We start from the raw sequence: 18,875 nt of genomic DNA, 5'->3' as shown, positions 1-18,875 counted from the left end.
TCGATTTTCTAATATCTGTACAGGTTAATTGTTAGGTTATATTGGGTTATATGTTTAAAAATGTCATACCCTCGACAATTGGAACAGACCCTCGAGAAATTAGCACAAGACCATCGACAAATGGTGCTTTTGCTCGATTGACTTTTAAATATATTTTTTGCTTAACAATTTAGATTATATTAAAAAAATAAATATGAATATTAAACATTATTAGATCCTTCGTCCAAATATACAAAAATCAAATTTTAAAGTGCATTTACTTCCGAGAAAAAAAATGTCAAAGTCGCATGTTGCCTAAAACCCTCGACAATTGGTACAGTTACCCTACGCAAATATTTAATTATTTTCAGAAATAATAAAAATTTCACAGGAATTCAATTATTATTTTTATAAATAATAAATTTTTTTTAAGGAATTCAATTATTTTCATAAAAAATAATTTTTAATTCTAGAAAATAATAATTGAATTAAAATGATGAAAATAATTTTGATGAAGTTACAGTAACAATATTCTCATAATAATATAAAATAACGATTTTATTACTCGGTCATTTTTAATTATTAGAAAACATGAAGAAATCGATCACTCCGAGTCTTCGACTCGGAGCAATCGATATCTTCATATTTTATAACAAATACTTTTATAAGTTGTTTAATTTAAAAAAGGTTCTTGAATTTGAAATTTTTGAATTAAGATTCCTGTGGAAAATCATGTTCCAAAAATAAAATTAAAAAAAATAGGAATTTTGCAAATATTTTTCTTCTTTTTCTAAAAGAAAATAATAATTTTGTTAAAAAAATTGTGATTCATAAACAAAAACAATGCAAAATAAATTGCATTATTATTAACTTTTTTATAATTTTTCTTTTCAAATATTTTCAATTTTAAAATTAATATATTGAAAATCATCGAATTGTTGCAAAGAATTTTATCAAAAAATTTGATGATAATAGAATTCTTTCACAGAATTTTATTATTTAGGAAAATAACTGAATTCTCACAAAGAATTTTATTAAAATTTTTTAAAATCCTAATTAAATTCTTTTGAAGAATTTCTTTGAATTTTTTTTTATTAAACTAATGGAGTTTCTTTAATAATTTTGATTGAAAATTTTGAAAGTATTTGAATTTTATTAAGAAGAATTTTATTAAAAGTGAATTGAAAATAATTGAATTCTTGCGGAGAATTTTATTAATATTTATAAAAATTGTTTCAAAGAATTTATTAAAATTTTTGGACATAATTGAAATTTATGGCAATATTTAAAAATATTTGAATTCATCCGAGGAATTCAATTAAAATTGTTTTAAAAATCATTGGATTTTTGTAAAGATTTTACTATTGAAAAAAATAATTAAATATTGTTTAGAAAGATTTTACTATTTATAAAAAATAATTAAAATGTTTGGCGAGAATTTTTAAAAATTTTAAGAAATAATTAAATTATTATGAAGAATTTTATAGAAATATTTTAAAATAATGAAATTTTTTCGAGAAATTCAATTAAAGTTGTTTCGAAAATAATGGAATTTCCTTAAAGAATTTTATTAAAATTATGTATATTCAAAATCATTGAATTCATTACAAGAATTTTATTACTTTTTTGAAAATAATTGAATTCTTTCAATTTTTTTGACGAATATATTTAAAAATTGCATTGAAAGTGTAATTTAATTTTTATATAGAATTTTTAAAAAATATTTTGAGAATAATTGAATTATTTTTAGAGAATATTAAATTCTTGTTGAAATTGCATTTTATGGGAATTTTTGAAAATAATTAAATTCTTTCATGTAATTTTATTTAAATTTGATTAAAAAAAATTTAATTCTTGTGAAGAATTTTACTATTTATAAAAATAATTTAATTTTTTTTAAGGATTTATTAAAAATTTTAGAAAATATGAACAGTAATAATTAATTTTGTACTTAATAAGTGAATTTTTTAAATTTTGATTATGAAATTATTTTAAAAATTTATATTTGAAGATTAAAAATATTTGTAATTTGCATAACAATAATAAATTGAATATCACGTTCCGCGCGTAAAATTTTTCTACTTATCTAAAGGTAACAAAAACAAAAATATAAATGGAAGACAACTTCAGAGTGTGAGGGACAGAAAAAGTGAATAAATGAAAGAATGAAAGAACATTCAAATTAATATAGTTAATTAATTCAATACTTCATGATAATCTACTCAGAATTTGTCTCATTAGTCAATTTGTCGATTGGAAACTTATGCAACAATAGAAGAAACTTGAAATGACGAAAGAATAAAAATACCAAAAATCTATCTCTTAAAAAACGAACTAAAAATTCAAACAAACCATGAAGAAAATACTAATTCAATTACATTTTTGAGTAAAGAAAAACCATTTTCATGAATAAAGAAAACAGTAATATTTAAAATATATAAATGTTTCGTCATCAAGATAAAAATTGGAGTTTTTTTTGTGTTTTTATTTCGCTAAATTCAGGCACAAAACCATATTGGCAAAACGGTTTGTTTTCGAAAGATAAAGGACTTGAATTGAAATATCGTATGTCGCGCAAATCGACCTAATTGTTCTGCTAAATTTACCGTGCATATATGCATATGAGAGAGCAAGAGAGAGAGAGAGAGAGAAAGAGGAGTTTCCAGTTTCCTGCGGCGCGGCGCATGTGTCTAGTGTGTCTACGTGAAAAGGAGCATGTTGCAAACTTGCTCGAATCAACACACCGACGACTCCGACTGAAGATGGTAGGTATATAAAAGGGGTGAAGTGCCGACTCGAGCCAGACACTGAGTTCCATTTCCCCACTAAACAAAGAAAAAAAAGCGAAAAAGAAAAATTTTCTTTCTCATTTTCTCGCTCCTTCCCCTAATTTCTAATTCATCACTTCTTTGACTGATTACTTTACTCTTATAACTCATCCATCTTCCTTTTTTCAATTCCCTCAGCTCATTCATATTTTTTTTATCTTTAGATTTATAACATTTTTTTTCTATTTATTTATTGATTATCTATTAGATTGTAAATATATTTTGATAAACCTTCTTATACTCTCTAAATTTAAATTCGTAAAACACTATGAAAAAATAGTAAAATTTTACGAACTGTTAGTAATTTTCACAGACAAGTTTTTCCGTTTCTATTTAGAGAAATATGAGTCATTGTTAGTAAATATTTACTAATTTTTTAGTAGAATTGTTAGTACAGTCAGGGAAATGTCGGGAAAAAAAAAAATTTTGTCAGGGAAATTTAGAAAATTGAAATTTTTTTCCACTTGTTTTTAAAAATTGTGCGACTTTCTCGACTTTTCTTACAAATATTGCAACAAAATATCATATTTTTCAGTATTAAATGTAACTCATTTGGATTTTTATAGTACGAAAAATAACTATAAACAAATCTTTTAAAAATAATTTTTGAATATCATTTTTCTATTTAAATTATCGAAATATACAATGAAAAAGATTTCGAATAATTGAAATTTTGTAAAATTTAATTGAAAATAATTAATTTTTTAAAAATAATTTGTTAGAATTTTTAAAAATTAACTTTTGAAGAATTTTAATTGTAGGTAAATTTTCAAACTAATTGAATTATCAAAAATTTTAATGAAAAATCTTTAAACATAAATTTAAAAATGAAAATGAAGGAAAATTAGTTTTAAATTTAGTATTTTCAGAACTTTTAATTACATATTTCCGAATTCAAATGTATACAAAAAATGATAAATCATTTTAGAATTATTTTTAACATTTTGGAAAAGAAATCATTTTCAAAATATTTAATTAAAATTCATCAAGAAATTAATTAGTTTTTTGAAATATTACAGAAACTCTTTTAAGAAATTCAATTGTTTTCGAAAAATTACATTAAAATATTTTTAAAAACTACTTATTTCTTAGAATCTTTTCTATTTTGGACTTAATAAAATTTCGGAGAAATCATGGTCATATTTATAATTAAAATTCTTAAAAAATTGGATTATTTTCACTTTTTGAAAATATTATACCTTAATAAACTTAAGAAAAAAAAACAAGGACAGTTACAATTATTATAAAAAATTGAATTTTCGTATTTAAATAATTTATTTCGCGAAGAATTTTCGGAAAATTATTTAAAATAATTGATTTATAGATGAAGTTTAGTTGGAAATTAGTGAAAATAATTGAATTCAGAAAGGGTTATAATTTTAATTTTTAGAAATTATTAAATTTAAAAAATTTCACTCATTTTTCGTAAACTTTCATATTTTTCTGTGAAAAGAATTTTGTCAGGGAAAATAATTTTAATGTCAGTAAATTGTCAGGAGAATGTTAGGGAAATTGATAAATTGAAACTTGTGACAACCCTGAATTATTAAATTTAAAGAACCTATTTTGTCGATGAGTAACATTTCACTGATCAACCTACGTAATTTTAAACGCAAAAAAAGAATTTTTTTTGTTCTATTTTCTTTCATTTTATTCATTAATAAGAATTATTTACAATTTATTTATTATTGTACCTATTTCATGATAAATATTCATTTCATAAATGAAACTAATCAATTGAACATCATCACGATGAATCGATTCATTTCGTTTGTGAGAGATTTTTCATGCCATCTAGGCGGCTATTTCATGAATTGAAATGGCGCGAAATTCAAAAAAAGAAAAATTTAATTTTAATTCTCCCAGAATTTTTTCATAATTTCCCATTCCTCATTTGTTCATAGTTTTAATTTATTTTCAAAAATTTACTTAATTTTAATAATATTATCTAATCTAATATTAATAATTAAAAAATTAATTATTAAATAAAATAATAAAAAAATAATTATGCATATTTCTACTTAATATTTATTGAAATCTTTTATGCAGATTAAAAAGAATAATTCTAGTAAAATTTTATAGAATTTTTATTTGACTGGGTTTTAACGTAGTAAACATTTTTTTTGCAAATCTTCAACCGATATTTTCTTTTTTTATTTTAGTTTTAAAAATAGAACGAAAATTATCTGTATTGATATTTTGCACGTAATTTTGTTTTATTCCCCTTTTTTGTTGCGGATTGTCTTGGATCTATTTCTCTTTTACTTCCGAAAAAAATCTGCTGTATCTGCTCTTCAATTTTTATCTGTCTTATATCTTTTTCTCCCCTTTTTTGTCGACTCACTACATACGTCGAAATCACTATTTTTTATTATCTTTCTATTGTCAACTTTTACTTTATTACTATCCTTCTTTACTTCATTTCGAATGTGATATAAAATCCTACTTTCGTTATTTTCAAATAAAAATTCTAAAATCCACATTAACTATTAGATAATAAGATAATAAAACTTTATTCTATTTTTTCAATTTATTTTACTGTAAATTTAGTGTTCACTAATTCAAATTAATGACTGACTTTTTGCTTTCAAATTAGTGAATTTTACTAATAAATAATAATTTCTACTAATTTATTAGTAAAATTTACTAATTTAAAAGCAAAATTCGGTTGTAAGTTCAAATTAATAAACATTTTTACTGATTCAAATTTAGAGAATGAAGTAGTTTAGAAAAATTAAAAATATTTAGTGTACAAATTTTAGATTTTGATATTAAAATTCTATTTTTAGAAATAAGTCTGGAATCTTTATTAAATAAGCAATCTCTTTTCTCTCTTTCTCCCTTGGATGTTAAAGGCATGTATGCATACATTTATAAGTTTGCACAACAAGAAGTGTTATGATACATCAGGTGGAGTTGCACTTGTCTAAAGAAATAAAGCTAGGTCGCTTTTCAAAGACTCTTGGGACGAGAGTGCAGTTGAATAAGTAGTGAGTGTAAGTCGAGAAGCAAGACAAGTAGCACGATTAGTAACATTACACTCCTTTCTGCATTTCTTCTAAAAACTTTTTTTTCAGAATAGTACTTCATAAATTTCTCAAATTCACTAAATCAACTACATATACACAAATTATACATGAACGCAAATAATAATTAAACATTTTTTTATTACCATATATGAAAAAATAGTACTTTCTCCTATTATGATAATGTAGTAAAAAAAGTATTTTTTTAAAGTTCTACCAGTAGCAAAAGTCGTAAATAATTTTACTAGAATGAGTCTATAGAATATTTCTACAAAAATTTGCTTCATTTCAACTATAAAATTAATAAGATATTAAAAATTCACAAATAAAGTCAAGTAGAGATTTTTCAACCTATAGAAACCTAGAACATAACAAAAACTTTTAGGGACAAAAATATTATAATAATATAATTTCAGGGTTCCCACGCTTTTGCTAATTTCAAATTCCCTGGTTCTCCAGGTTAAAAAACGTAACTTTTTCAGGTTTTTAAAACTACATTTGTTGACAACAAAAATTTAATTGTTTTTCCCTGACTTTCTCTTGAATTTCAGACAAAATTCTTACTTTTCCTTCACTCTAAAGAATATTTTAATTCAGTTTAGAAATTATTACTCAGAAAAATATTCTATTACTCCTTTTTTAAATAAATATTTAATGATTATTATTACATATTTGAAATTAAACAATTTAAAAAAAAATTGTTATAAAACATGAGGAAATCCATCACTCCGAGTCTTCGACTCGGAGCAATCGATATCTTCATGTTTTATAATAATTAATTTAATTATTAAAGATGACCGACTGATAAAATAATTCTTTTATATTTTAAGAATATTGCTACTGTAACTTCATAAAAATTATTTTTATCATTTCAATTCAATTATTTTTTAAAAATTTTAACTAAAAATCTTCTTTAAATTAATTATTTTTAATGATTTTTGAAAAATTTCTTTGAAAATTTTCAAATTCTTTTGTTTACTTACAATTCCATTTTTACGAAATTTCATCAATTATTCGGAAATTTTTCAATCAAATATATATTAGAAAATAAAAACTTCAAATAATTTCAAAGAAGTTCCATTAAACTTTTTTTAAAAAATTAAATCTACACAATTTTCAGTGAAAAGTATGAAAAATTCAAACTTTCAAAGATTATAATTTGAAACCTTTTCAAAATTCAATATTATTTCTAAAATTAAATAAATTAAATTATAAATTAATTGTTGAATTAGTAGAAACGACTATTTATTAGTAAAATCTGCTAATTCTAAAGCAAAAAGTCAGTCACTAATTCAAATTAGAAACCATTTTTACTAATTCAAATTTAGAGAGTTTAATATTCAATTATTATCTAAAATTTTAAATGAAATGCATATTGAAATCAATTTTTATTAGAAAATTTTACGAGAATTCAATTATTTAAATACAAAAATAAATAATTTATTCAATAATTAAATGTTTCTCAAATTTAAATTCTGATAAAGAATTTTATCAACAAATTTTTAAGTAATTAAAATTCTTTTGACAAATTTTAATAAAATTTTTAAGAATAATTTCATTTTTCGAGAAATTAGATTAAAATTGAATTAAAAATAATTGAATCTCTGTAAAAAATTTGATTGCATTGAGAAAAGTTTTTGAAAACAATTGAAATTTTGCAAAGAATTTTATTAAAATTTTTGAAAATAATTAAATTTTGAAAAATAATTTTACTATTATTTATAAAGATAATTGAAATTTTGACGAGAATATTTTTAAACTTTTCACCATAATTGAATTTCTGCAATGAATTTTATTACTTTTGAAAATAATTGAATTCTTGAGACGAATTTTAATAATATAGGTACCTATTTCTTTTTAAAATAATTGAATTAAATTAAAAATTAAAAATGTATTTGACAATAATACTTAAATTCTAATAAATAAATTATAGGAAGGCTTTTTAAAATAATTGAATTTCTTTGCTGAATTTTAATAAAATTTTTAAGGGTAATTACATTTTTCAAGAAATTTCATTAAAATTGTATTAAAAATAATTGAAATTCTGCGATGAGTTTTATTATTTATGAAAATTATTGAATTGCTGGTAAAAAAATGTTATTGTTTATGAAAATAATTGAATTATTGCGAAGAAATTTATAAAAAAAAATTGTAAATAACAGAATTCCTGTGAAATTTTTATTATTTAATTCATTCATTCAAAATTGAAGTTTTCTAAAATTTCGAATTAAAAACCTTTTAACAGCATGTGACTGTTACAGAAATCAATGTTAATTTTTTCGACCACTTTTCTCTTAAAATATTAAATAAATTAAGCTAGTTTTTTATGAATAACTCTAAAATATAATAAAGAAGAGCAGTGATGTGCAAAAGTTTGAATAATACTAAAATAAATTATAAAAAAATACTTTGAAATCGGAAAAGACGAGAAATTGATTAAAAGTGATTTTGAGAACTGATAATTTTAAAGTTATTTTTTAATAAATAATTTTAAAAATATTAAAACTTTTTCACATCACTGCCCTTCTTTATGATATTTTAGAGTTATTCGCAAAAAACTAGCTTAATTTATTTAATATTTTAAGAGAAAAGTGGTCGAAAAAATTAACATTGAATTCTGTAACAATCACATGCTGTTAAAGTTCATCTATTTATGAAAATTGTAAGCACAACTCTTTTTAAATTCAATTAATTTTGAAATATTTAAGTAAAATTAGATTTCAAGAATAATCACAATAACTTTAGAAAACAATAATTTTCCAGGATTCTAATCAAAATTCCCTGACTTTTCCAGGTTTCCAGGTTGCGTGGCAACCCTGCATAATAATTATTTAAACGCAACGTTAAATTTTTCAAAATATTACAAAATTAAAGTCTACCCCCCGCATCAAAACGAATTTAAAACTCAATTTCTATTCTCCTCCATTTAAAATACAAAATTATGGCATTGGACCATAACTTTTGTTTTGACTATCCATCAGATTGTTCATTTAAAAAAAAAAGAAGAAGTAGAAGTGACAAGTGACAACCTTAGAGTTTTTCTCCCTTTTTTATATATATCTATGCCAAAAGGCATGGCCAACCACAAGAAGAAAACGAGAGATACAGGAAATTGTGTCCGTTTCCTTGCCAGAGTATAAACCGCATGCAGGCGGATTTACCAAAGAGCATGGATATACTATAAAGGTAGAAAACTGCGCGGGATTTAAACTTCGAAACGAAATCCTTCCGCAATTTACTCCTTCATCCACCCTATATTCTCTTTTAAGCGAGGGTGAAGGCAAAAAAAAGGAAAAAGCAAAACAAAAAAAAATTACATCCCTAGATTCAGTCTGTATGTGTGTATGTGTGTGTATGCTACATTCCTATTTCACAAAAGAGGATTACAAACCTAAAATTTATCTCAATTTTCGATAATATATATAAATAAGAACAGGAAAAAAATTCCAGAGATTCGCTACCTACTAGGTTTATGATAAAATTGAAAAGGATCATTTATATTATGGTTGTTGTTTATTAATGCTAGCATTAAATTAAATTAATACAGGGCTGAAATTAATTGCTGACTGAATTTTTTTTCATAGCAAGAGCAGATGGGGGCTTTTCTCTTCTTCTTTTTGACTCTCTACACAACGCACAAATCTCCGCACACTTATTGTAATTTTTATTTATAACATTTGAAATTTAAAATTTTTGAATTAAATTCATGAAATTTAGTTTTTATATTAAAACTAAAATACCTATTAAGTAATAAACATTTATTATGAATTTAAAAAGTATAAATATATAAAAAAGATACAAGTATTGAATATAAATAAATAAATTGGAATTGTTAATTTAACCCTAGAAGGAGTACGTTAATTTACTCACCCTCTAAGGAGTAACTGGGGTGTCCCGACACCCCACGCTTTAAACTTGTTTTATAAGGTTTCTATTTGACGTAAAAAAATTTTTTTATAATGAATTGATTGGTTTTTTAGTAAGGAATACAATAATATTGTTTATACTTTGATAAATTAAAAAAAATTTGAAAAAAAACCGTAAAAACCCAAAAAAAACACCAAAAAATTGCAAAATTGACTTTTTTTTACAAAAAACGTTGTAGTTTCTTAAGAATTTGACTAATTTAAAAACTATTTTAGGTTTTTAAAGTTAAATAGATACACTTTTAGGGGGAAAAATTAGTTTTTGTATTAGTTCCAAAAAACATAATTATTTGAACATATGAAGTGAAAGAAATTAAAGACAATTGACGAATAGTGAAAATCATAAAAATGAACTATAAAATGGACTTAAACAATTAATATTTACTAAAAATGGTGTTATAAATTTAAAATTTTACAAACTTAATATATCTGAATACATTAACATTAAAATTAATAACTTATGAAATGATTCTGTAAATTAATATTTAATCAAAGTTTTAATTATCAATTCTTAATACCTCTATAATATATGTTAAAATATTATTAACAATATAGAATTCTATTTTTCATAAAAATAGAATTTTTGTATAAAAATGTTTCTTTTTTATAAAATACAACTTTTTCATGCATAACCTATCAATTTATACTTTAACAGATGATTTTAACTGATTAAAAACGATTTTTTAAAAAAATTTGAATTTACTTATCTTGACAATTTTTCTAACGTTAGGGAGTAACTGGGGTGTCCAGACACCCCAGATGTATTTTAGCAGGAGATAGAGCTCTTCCTAGAGCAAAACTTTTGGCGGCACATACAGGTGTCAAAAGATAGAGGTTTAAACTAAATTATCAACGGGTTTTGAGCGTAAAAAAATTATTGGTTAAGCCATGGGAATACTTTGAATTTTGCTTGGGGTGTCCAGACACCCCAGTTACTCCTTCTAGGGTTAATTTTCAAATTCATAATTAAAATTACAAATTTAATATTAAAATGAATAATTTAAATCAATTTAGTATTAACGTTAGCAATTTAAATTTTATTATTTATTTTATTACTTTTATTTGTTTATTTACTACTACTTATTGAATTAACAATTAATATTTACACTGAAAAAGATTTATTTCGTTGGATTCAATGATTACTTGTCGATTATCAAATAAATTCTTATTTGTATAACTCATAATTTTAATAGAAAATCAATTAAATGTTGTTTACCTCAAATACTGAAATTATTGATTCAAATACAATTTTTTTGACTTTAATAAAAATTATTCGATTCAAGTAAATATTTATTTGATAATAGACAAGTAATTAGTTATTTTAAACAAATAAATTCCACTTTTAGTGTAAATTAATAATTTTAATTAAAAAATTAACACTCTAATTATTAATTTAAATTAACAGAGAAAAACTTCACCTGAAAAAACTGCAAATTTGGCTGTATTAGCGAATAATTTTAGAATAACTTTGTAAATAACAAAATTTTTCCCCAAAGTTCAATTATTTTCAAAAATGACAATAAAATTCCTGTCCTAATTTCAATTATTTTCAATATCTTCTATTTTAATAAAATTTTCCGAGAAAAATTCAATTATTTGAAAACAAATTTAATAAAATCGTACACAAACATTTAATTATTGTCAAAAATATTAAAAATTCCACAGGAATTCAATTATTTACAATTTTTTTATAAATTTCTTCGCAATAATTCAATTATTTTCATAAGATTTTAATTATTATAAATTATTATAAAACATAAAGAAATCGATCACTACTCCGAGTCTTCGACTCGGAGCAATCAATTTCTTCATGTTTTATAGCGAAATACTTTTATAAGTTGTTTAATTTCAAAAAGGTTTGAATTTGGAATTTTTGAATGTCTTAATTCCTGATGTGAAAAAATAATAATAATTAAATATTTGTTTAAAAAATTAATTATTGATGGTTTTGAATAATTTTACAATTAAAGAAATTCGTAAAAATGTAACGGAACATTTTTTTTTTAATAAAATTTTTTCCTTTATTTTCTAAAAATTCAAAAATTTTCATTTTCAATGAAAATTTGTAATTGACAAATAGAATTTATAGACATTTGTTTTGTTTATTTCTTTAAAAACTTTGAATTTTATTAAGACAATTATAATTAAAAAATTGAAATAATGTAAATTATTCCCTTATGAAAATTGAAAATTTTCTACAAAAATATTAAGAAACGGGAATATGTAATAAATAGTGAAAATTAACGATCACTCCGAGTCAAGGAATATGTAATGTTTTTTTTTCCCAAAATAAAAGAATGCGTTTGTGAACAATATTGTTATTGAGAAATAAAGATTATGCATAAAATGGGTATTTATTTACTATTTCTTGATCATATTTTTTTAACAAATTTTCTATTTTTTATAAATAAACAAGAGAAAAATTTCCATAATTTAGATTAGTCAAACGAAATTTGTTATAAAGAAAAGCATATGTATAATAAACAAAATGGGTAAATTTTTCATTTGTTAATCATCATTTTTTTTAAATTTTCTAATTTCTAATATTATTTTATTATGAATCATGAAAAAATACCTGCATATTTTCGATTTGTCAAAACAAATTTTTTTTAAAGAAAAAAGACAAAAGAATACACAAAAACTAACTTCAGGTTTGGACAGAATGAAAGAATGAATTATAGGATTATTATAGTTAATAGTTAATTCTTAATTTACGTATGCAAAATTTATTAGCAAAATTGACAATTATAATTATTATTATCATTATTATTATTACTAAATAATCACAATTAGTTCAATTCCTCAATCATTGAAACTACTGCCAACTGGCACAATTAGATAAAATTACCACTAATTGAAACTATTATTGTTAAAATCTACCAGAAATGGAAAATATTAATTACTAAATCAGTAATTAAAACCTAATTGCAATAATTGAAAATATAATTGGTTAGTTACCAAGGATTGAAACAATCACTACTTATCAACTACAATTATTGATAAAATAAGTTTTAGATGCCAATTAAAACTACTATTACATGAATCAATTATTGTGTGAAGTTATACTATCAATTGAAACTATTATTATTGATTAAAATCCATTAAAGATGTTCTAGATTAAATTCACCATTAATTGAAACTATTATTGACTATCGTTGCCTTTTACATAAACTGCGATTATAATTACAACTTTTGATTAATAATTATTAATCAAAAAGTTTAATTGTGAAATTAATTCCAATTGACAGTCAATAAAAAAAAGAAAGGAAATTTAAATTAATTTTAATTTAGAATTCGGATAAACTTTGGTGCCAAATTCTTTTTTATTGAATTATCGAATTGACTTCAAAATCAATTCTAAATCAAAATGAATTTGGCGGCAAAGTCAATTCAAATTCAAAATAAAAGTGAAGTCAATTTCATGGGATACAAGAAATTTCCGACAAGGATTTTGAAGCTTAATTTTCAAACTTGTAGTTACAGTTGGTAATTTGAAAAAAAATTTAAATTCCTATTTTTAGCGTAAGAAGTAAAAAAGTGGTTTTTTTTACCCCACATTATGCTCAAAAATTTTCTTCTTCGGCAAAATTGTTTGGAATATTTGCCCCAACTTTTTTTTTATACTCTACTCTATTAAATTAAAACTAATAAAATTTCTTTCCGAAACATATATAGTAAAAGTTACTGCAAAAATTCCACAGTTAAAAAAAGAATTTCAAATATGTACAGCAATTCGCGAAGAGAATATTTTTAATAATCTCACTAATATAATTATATATAACGAATTTATAATCCCCACGAATATCTTCGATACTATACATGTATATGTATGTATGTATGTGTGTAAATAAATATGAAAGCGCAATTTTTAAATTAAAAAAAAATCCACGATAACACCACTATATCGACGCGACGCGAAGAGCTCGAGTATAATAATATAGACATAGCCTCTCGCATATACCAATTAATCTTTCAGTTGTTCGAAAGTATAATTAAAAAAAAAATGAAATAAAAAAAGCGACAAAGAAGAAGAAGAGGAGAGAAGCTTTATTGTGCATTTACATCATGAAAACATTAAATAAATTACATAAAATTAAAGCCACTTGCGCATGTTAAATAACTTCTCGAGCCGCAAGAAAATGTAAACCTGAATAAATTTCTTGTTTTCAGAGAAATCGACTCTCGAGTTCTTCATGCAAATTGTCTCGAAATTAAAGCATATTTTTCTGCATATAAATATTCCGCATTGGGTAAAGAAAAATATTCTACTTTTATTATTAGAATTCATAATTAATATTAAAAGAAAAGTACAGAAATATTTATATTTTACAATGTTTGTACAATGGGAATGGGTTTTGTTTTTTTTCTAAATATATTTATAACTACTTTAATTTATTCAAATCTATTCATTATTAATTATACCAATTTTATATAAAATTTACTTTTTATAAATTCAATTTATCAAAATTGATTTATTACTACGTAAATATTTTTCAATTTATTTATATTATTATATTTATTTACTAAAATTTATTCGTCAACAATATTAATTTATTACTATTTTTATTTATTGAATTTTTCTTATACTTAATTTCATTTATTGAAATTTCTTCGTTTTTAGTTTAATTTATTAAAATTTATTTATTATTTATTACTAATTTACTTTAGTGATGATCCGAAAGTTTATAAACAACGATTGAAAAAAATATATTTTCCACACAGAAAACAATATAGAATTTTTTGTCTACTTTTTTTGTTTAAAATACTTTGACAAAAAAAAAATTGGTACAAATTTTTCAAGCAAAAATATTTTGAAAATCTGTTTCAAAAAATATTTTTAATAGTATAAATAAATATTAAAAAATACAATTATTATTAATTACCTATTATTAACTAATAAAAATATTGTTCTGAACTTCACTAAATTAAGCCCGTTTATTATGTAAATAAATTATTATTTATTTGAAAAGTAAATGGCCTTTACCTCCTTTATTATTATTAACAAAATTACAATAAAAAATTTTTTAATTAAATTTGTTTAATAAAAAATCAAAGCAGGTAGAAAACAAAATCATGAACAAATATAAATTTCTTTAATTTTCCAAACTACCTAAAAAAAATATAATTAATGAAAAAAAAATTGTTTTATAATAATAAATATTTTTTTTGTAAATTTTCATTTTATTTATAAGAAAAAAAATGTTAAAGTGAAATAAATATACGATTGTAAATGTGACTCTATACGATAAAGTAGATGATTATATATTTAAAAGTCCAGTTGTGTGACACGTGTGAAAGAAGTTTTATCGGAAGAAATTCTGTTTACAATTCTCTATATGTCATATATGGCAATACAAGAAGTCACGAACTTTATAATGGGAAAAACGGAATTTTTGTTTCATTTTTTTTCTGTTCATTTTCTTAAATAAAATGCGCAATTTGTATATAAAAACGACTAGCTCGAACATTTTTGCATATATAAATTTTACTTTTACGTCAAATGTAAATAACTTTAGCAATAATTATTTATGCAACAATTCTTATGATAATGAAAAAAGAGATGTGTATTCAAATCGACATCAAATATTATAATTTTTTTTAAAGAAAAGTACAATTTCTTTAAATAGAAAACATATTTTCTAAATAAAAATTATTCTCAAAGCAAAAAATAATTTTAAAACGAAAAATATTTCCAAATAATATAATTAATAAATTATTATTAAAAATAATAATTTAATATTCAATAATTAATTTTTGTAATAATTTGAATTAAGTAAATAAAACAAATTAATTTATTACCAACTTTACTAGAATTCACAACTTCGACAGAACTCAATATGCGACTAAATTCCAACAAAGTAAATTAACAACTATTTAATTAAAAATTCAAAAAAAGAACAATTTTTTCGAATTTAATTTTCTTCGTCTTTTTAGTTTTCATGACAATGTGCTTAATTCTCTAAAAGAAAAAAGAGAGACAGAGAGAAAGATGCAAAAAGTGGACACAAAACAAAAGAAGAGACAATGTCTCCTTAAGTCAGATTTAATATTAAAGTTTTGTGACAGAATTTCTCAAGATATTTGATGGAAGGGTTTAATTAGAGGGAGTATTATTCTTTTTTTTGAATTTTTTTAAAGAAAAGTATGTAACAACTTCTTGGCAGTACATTGCGGCAGCCGCAATGCAGTCTAGGCGAATGCCGGAAACTAAAGAAGAATAATCACCGTTGGGGGCTACTACTAACTTCCTACTTTTTTTTCGGTCTCTTAGAATCATATCGTTCCTTTATTCTTCATCACGACAATTTCACTCTATATCTATCTTACAACCTCTATTTCTCTTCGTCTTTAGAATTTTAAGAGCTCAACAAAAATAATGCGAGAAAAAAAATATTTCAAAATTAATAATTTCTTATTCATTTGATGCAAAAATAAAAAAATATTTATTTGATTCAAAATAAAATCTCCAACTTGACTATTATAGAAAATAAAACAAATTAACTCTGTAAACTAATAATAATTGATTTTCCATTATTGAATTATTCAGGCTTCACAGTGCCCCTAAAAAGTATTTTAGGGGAAATAGGGGACTGAAAATTAAAAAATAGGGGACTTTTAGGGGACCATAAAAATTGGTTAAATAAAGATAAAAAAATATAATTTATTTACACAGGGTTGACACAAAAATTTAACTTTATTTTTCCCTGACTTTTCCCTGATTTCCAAACACAACTTTCACTTTTTCCCTGACCCTAAAAAATATTCTGGTTCACTCAAAAAATTATTAGATACTCAAAAAATTGCTCTACGAGAAATCAATTATTTAAATACAAAAATAAATAATATTGAATGTTTCTTAAAATTTAATTTTTACGAAGAATTGTATTAACAACTTTTGAAAATATTTAATTTCTTTTAAGGAATTTAATTAAAATTTTAATGAAATTTATTATATTAAAGAATTTTATAACAATATTTTTGAAAATAATTGAAAACTTTTTGAAGAGTTTTATTAAATTTTTTTAAAATAATTGAATTCCTGAGAAGAATTTAAATAATAATTTTTGAAAACAATTGAATTCATAAGAAGAATTTTATTAAAATTTTTGAAAATAATTGACTTCTTGAGAAGAATATTTAACAAAATTTTAACAATAATATTTAATTCTTGAGAAGAATTTTCCTATCTATTTATAAATATAATTTAATTCTTGACACGAATTTTTAAAAAAATTTTGAAAATAATTTAATTTCTGCAAAGTATTTTATTATTATATCAAAATAATTGAATTTTGGAAAAGAATTTTATTAAAATTCCTTAGAATAATTGATTTTATGGGAAGAATTTATGCGATTTCCTTGTTTATCAAGATAATTGAATTCCTTTGCAAAATTACTTAAAAATTTTTGAAAATAATTGATTTTCTGCGACGAATTAAATGTTATTTATGAAAATATTTGAATTATTGCAACGAATTTTATTGTTTTATTGAATAATTGAATGTTTGTCAAAGTTTAATTCTTTCTTATTTAAAAATAAAATTTTTAATAATTGCGAAAAACTTTTAAAAATAATTGAAATGTTGCAAAGAATTGTATTGAAATTTTTGAAAATAATTGAATTTTTGGCGAAAAATTTTGCTGTTTATAAAAATAATTGAATTCTTGACGAGATATTCATTAAAATTGATAAAAATAATTGAATTCGTACAAAGTATTTTATTAAATTTTATTTAAATAATTGAAATTTTGCCAAGAATTTAATTAAAATTTTTGACAATAATTGAATTCTTGAGAAGAATTTTGATACTTGTCAAAATAATTGAATTTTGGAAAAGAATTTCATTAAAAATCCTTAAAATAATTGATTTTATGGGGAGAATTTTGTTGGTTATCAAGCTAATTGAATTCTTTTGCAGAATTATTTAAAAATTATTGAAAATAATTGATTTCCTGCGACGAATTAAAAAATATTTATGAAAATAATTTTCAAAATAAAAGTTTCCAATTGAAAGTGTCAATGGCACTTTGATAAATTTGTTGTGAATTCATCATTAAAATATAAAAGAAAAAAATAGGGGAAATTTTCAAAATAGGGTACGTTTAGGGGCCAAAATTAAAAAAAGGGGACTTTTAGGGAAATAGGGGACAGAAACTACCTATAATTGAGACAGATATTTATAATTATTATTAATTAATTATTTCTCTATTATATTTTATTTGTTTAAAATATTTATTGATGTACTGATCGATAATACCTAATTACCATTTTTTTTAATTCTATCTCATTTATTGTACATTCAGAAGTAATTCTTTTGTAATAAGATTTTATTATAAATCAAATAAATTTATTTTCTGTACAATATTAGCTAAATAGTCAACTAAAAAATTGGTACTTTTGAACCAAATAAAAATTTCTTTTCAGTCTAAGTTTAAAATAAAAATGTTGAGATTTAAATGGACAATTTTTTTCAGAGATTTTTTTCAGAGATTAGCCATTCGAGCATAGAATAATGAAAAATGAAAATAAACAAAAAAAAAAAATGGAGAAAGAAACAAAACAGAAAGTAATCAAGGTTTTTTCTTGCTCAAAATTATTTTTCTTGATAAAATATTCAATGTGGGATGTAACGCAAAACAGCAAAAGAATAGAATATTTTTTTGAAAACATGACAAAAATAGAATTTTCAAAAATAAAATAGTTAAACAAAATATGAATGTGAAACGAAATATTTTTCTTCTAATTTGTGTAATAGATAAATAAATATTCTGTTAAATTATTTAAAATATTTAAATGGAAATATTTAATAAAGAAAGTTTTTTAAATTAAATTTATAATAAATAAAATTTATTTTTAATAATAAATAAAAAAAAATTTAAATCTTCATTCGTATTCGATTAAAATGTAATTTCAGAAAACAGACAAATTGTACAATTGAAAATTAACAATTATCCCATTACTTTTTTTTGATAAAACATTTTACAGCTTGAAAACATAAAAGTCAATATTTTAATTGGAAATTTAAATTTCGCGCGAGTTCTTTAATGGCAAAAAACTTGAAAAAATTTCCATTTAGAAAAGTAGTGTATAGAAAGAAGAGAAAAAAACTAAAAAA

General features: G+C 21.8%; 1 protein-coding gene across 2 annotated transcripts in view; it reads right to left on the bottom strand.

The window, feature by feature from the left end:
- The window catches only part of LOC122498682 (acetylcholinesterase-like), a 149,102-nt gene that overhangs the window by 105,839 nt on the left and 24,388 nt on the right, over window positions 1-18,875 (bottom strand). The window lies entirely within an intron of this gene.

This window comes from Leptopilina heterotoma, unplaced genomic scaffold (genome assembly GCF_015476425.1).
Source record: "Leptopilina heterotoma isolate Lh14 unplaced genomic scaffold, ASM1547642v1 Lhet_10, whole genome shotgun sequence".
In the NCBI taxonomy this organism is placed as follows: Eukaryota; Metazoa; Arthropoda; class Insecta; order Hymenoptera; family Figitidae; genus Leptopilina; species Leptopilina heterotoma.
This window is presented reverse-complemented; position numbering and strand designations above follow the sequence as displayed.